This window comes from Lolium rigidum, chromosome 6 (genome assembly GCF_022539505.1).
Source record: "Lolium rigidum isolate FL_2022 chromosome 6, APGP_CSIRO_Lrig_0.1, whole genome shotgun sequence".
Lineage (NCBI taxonomy): Eukaryota > Viridiplantae > Streptophyta > Magnoliopsida > Poales > Poaceae > Lolium > Lolium rigidum.
In genome coordinates, this window is record NC_061513.1 from 234,254,803 (window position 1) to 234,258,806 (window position 4,004).

Genomic DNA, 4,004 nt, shown 5'->3' on the forward strand with positions numbered 1-4,004 from the left:
TTAATTAAATCTGCCCTTGGATTGCACTTGTCTTGTAGAACATAATACCTACTTGTATAAAAGGACAATCGACCAATCTCATGAATGACCATTACAAAATGAACATCTCCAGATATCAGCTGCATCAAGTCTGTATCTATTAAACCAGTGACAACTCTGCAATACTTTCCCTTTAAGGTAACCACTAATATCATCGGCTTGCATAATCTCAGTTTGCCATTTCTAAAAAGATAAAATATCATCAGAACTGTACCAAAAGTAGTCCGGAAATTTCAAAATTTCATACTATTGAAAGGAACTATTGTGTACTCCGTGAATCATGTGCACATTGTATGACCCCAGCAGCCGCCTCCGGAACTCTTGTTGCTTTATGCCTTTCTCTGTCTAAAACCTATCATGGTGATGCATAAATTAGGAAAGCATTGTAAATAAAATGCAAATATTACTCCATCCCATGGTATGGGAAGATGTCCTCATGGGTGGTGGGACGTACGGATCTCAGATGGCGCCGTCAGTCTAAAGGCGGAGAGGAACTATGTTTTTTTCAATTATCTTTTGTATATAGACTTATCTGTTTGTATATAGACTTATCTGTTTGTATTCTTAATGCATATTTGCAAACTGAAACTACCGACAAGGATATCACTGATGTACTTGCTTCTGTAGAAGAGACTTATGGAGATGGAGATCGAATGTCTGCTGATGATGGTTCTGAGCAAGGTGAAGGTGATATAGGTTCTTTGGAGTTGTTGTTGACTCCTTCTCAGGAAGTTGACGGCACTGATCCAGTGACCCAGATAGAGGATGTTCCAGCCCAACTTGCGGCTGAGGATGAAAGGGTTGCACAGAAAATTGTGCGTGCTAAGGAACGAAAGAGCAAGGCGATTCATGATGCAGGAGCATCTAATGTTGATACCATAGCTTATTATCGTAGGGAACGGAGGAGCAATGCGGCTAATGATGCAGAAGCATCTGATGTTGTTCCCGAAGCAAGTCGTATGGAACGAAGGAGCAAGGTGGCTCATGATGATAGCAAGGCTGCTGGTGATGATCGTGATGCGACTCTTGATGATGGTGAGGCGGCTCACGTTGATAGTGAGGCTGCTCCTACGTCTGATGTAGATGCTTATGAGGCGTCTCATGATGATAACGCAGATGTTGTTCCTGCGTCTGATGTTGTTTTGTCTATTGTTGTTTCTAGCAGTCCTGTTATCACGCATAAGGAAAGGGTTGTTGTCCGAAAGAAGAGGATGATTGATGCTGGTATATCTGGTAGCCCCCGCGGAAGTCCACGTATCTCTGCAGTTTCTAGTGTGGATGGTAGCCCACGGCAAAGCCCACGTATTCGAAATATGCAGAAAGCTAGCCCTCTTGGTGGTCGTTCTAAGGGAAAGCAAGCTAAATCTAAGGTGGAAGCAGGCTCATCTCGCTTCATTTTAAGTTTTATCAACGGACCCGATATCTCTTTTTTTATCTTCTGATTACTTGATAATTTTGTATCTGTAGCTTTCTGCTTCTAAGAAGAAAAAACCTGTTGTTGCGACTGTTGGTAAGAGTGTTGTCGATAAGCCGAAGGTGAATCCGAAGACGGTGAAAAAATCTGCTCCTAAGAGAAAGAAGACTGTGTGTTTTAAAGAAGATGCGGATTTTGTGGCTGAGGATCATCAGGCTTCTGATGATGACATTCCTAAGGTTATCGCTTGTTCTTTCATATTTATTAGATTCTTTTTTCTAGTATTTTTAGATGTATGTTGGTTATTTTTTTTTGTTCTAGTACTTCTCATTTGTATTACTTGTACTTCAAGTGTTCCTTCTCTTGTACTTCATTTGTATTATTAGTACTTCCCTATTTTTATTGTACTGATGTAATTATCTGTGTGTGCTTCTCTCTCATGCATAGTAGTGCTTCCATTGTTTCTTGTCCTTTTATTTCCAGTTTTGTTTTCCAATTTCCTGTTTTAATTATTCCTTAAGCTTTCGTCGAATGCATACTTTGAGCTTCTATGATTGCTTACTTGTACTTCCTGCATAGTTTTTTAGTTTTAGTTGTTACTTATCATTTGTACTTCCTTACATGTTTCCTTTTGTTTAATATATATGAATTTTGTATTTGATGTGTTAATATGTAATGTTGTTTTTAATTTTTTGTATAAGGTTGTTAAGAGGAGGAGAGGACAGACAGAACCTTCGGCTGTGGATGATGGCGAAAAGGAGCGCTTTAATACTGTTGCCAGGTGCTCTTTGAAGGAATTAACTTTGTGCTTTGGGTTGCTTGAGGATAGGCACAAGTTGTTGGTTCGTGATGCTGGATTGGGACATATAGAGTATTTCAAGATAAGATCAAACATCAACCGACGTCTTATGTCCTTTCTGATGTACCATATTGATCCTGTCACGATGAATTTAGATCTTGGAGATGGTACCAAGATTATTCAGATTAATGCTGATGCAATTCACAAGTTGTTTGCGCTTCCTTTTGGCGAAAAATTCACCTCCTAGGCCTTCAGATAGTATCCATGATGATGCTTTGATGAGGTTAAAGGCTGAGTTAGGTTATTCCAGGAATAAGCAAATTGAGGCGAAGGATCTTCGAAAGTTGCTTGCAAATCTTGTCAAAGATCCAGCCAATGATGCTTTGGCTTTGAAGGTTTTTGGTCTAGTCCTTTATAACAAATTTATCTGCCCCGGCTCTTCTACTCGTGTTTCAAGGGAAGCCGCAATGGTCGAAGATTTTGATATTCTCAAGCTTAAGGATTTTAACTTGTGCCAGCTTGTAGTTGATGAGCTTAGGAAAGCTGTTTTGGACTGGCAGGGAGCAAAATCAGATTGGACTGCTATTCCTGGTTGTGCCATTGCTCCTCTTCTCATGTATCTTGACTGCATTGACCACAGGAAGCTAAATCCTAGGGATAAACGCACACCTCGTGCACTTTTCATGAATCCTTCAAATCTTTTGAAGCTTTCTGATCTTGACTGTATTCAGGAAGGTGAATGGAAGCCTTCTTCATGGATTTATGGCAAGTTACCGGTGAGTCCACTTGTTAGTTTAATGTGTTTTTCTATATTTTTTGTGTGGATTATTGTTCATCTAACTTTGATTTAACATTTTATATCTTCATTTGTGTTTGCAGTGGAAATCACATGGTGATATTGTGTTCTTTGATGATGTATCTAGAATGACTGGTGGGCGTTTGACTCCTTAAAAGAGGAGTACCTCTTCTCTTGCAGCTTTTCAGTCGTCTAGACGTTTGTTGGCAGGCAGTAGCAGTGGATCTGCTCTGGATGCGCAATGTGCCACTGAGTCTTTGACTGCTAATGTTTGTGGGGATATCGAAGCTATCCTTTCAAAGGCATACAATATGTTTCTTCAAATACCTACAACTGTTAAGCGACTGAGCTACACCGCTGGCTTCTTACCTCCTGAACTTTGCTTTAATGAAGTTGCAGCAAAGGATACCCTTGATTTGGAGGCTGCAAACATTATGCACTTTCAGACTAGCATTTTGCACATGCGTCAGAGTTTGTGCATGTTCAAGGCATCGCAGGATGCTCGTTGCAAACCATATGAGGAAAAAGCTGAGGCATTTTTGAAGGCCATGGATGATGCTGATTCTTCCGCTGCAGCTGCTTCTTCCGCTGCAGCTGCTTCTTCCGCTGCAGCTGCAGCTGGTTTCCCCCCTGTGCCTGATTGTGCTCCTGTGCGTCCCCGTACTCCTCCTGTTGCCGAGGATTCCGTTTTATCCCATGGAGATGTGAGATTTCTGCATTTTATTTGTTTTTTCTTTTAGATGCAAAGTTGGACTTCTTTCTTATGTTGTCTTATGCTTTCTTTTCAATTTTTTTGTAATGACTTTTTTTATGCAGGTTACTAATAATGAAGATTTTCCTACTGCTGATACTCCTCCATGTGATGATTCAGAGACTGAGAATACTGTTACGGATGTACGTCAGGATGACAAGGACAATTTTGTGGATGCCATTTATGATCTATGGTCTGGCAAGGA

The 4,004-nt window shown here is 40.4% G+C and overlaps 1 long non-coding RNA gene across 1 annotated transcript; it reads right to left on the reverse strand.

Annotated features, from left to right (window-relative positions):
• On the reverse strand, window positions 1–534 carry LOC124660463. Its single transcript, XR_006989894.1, has 2 exons — window positions 494–534; window positions 1–391 (listed from the first exon to the last, which is right to left on the reverse strand). It is a non-coding gene; the product is annotated as an uncharacterized LOC124660463 (long non-coding RNA).
• Window positions 535–4,004: the final 3,470 nt, after the last annotated feature.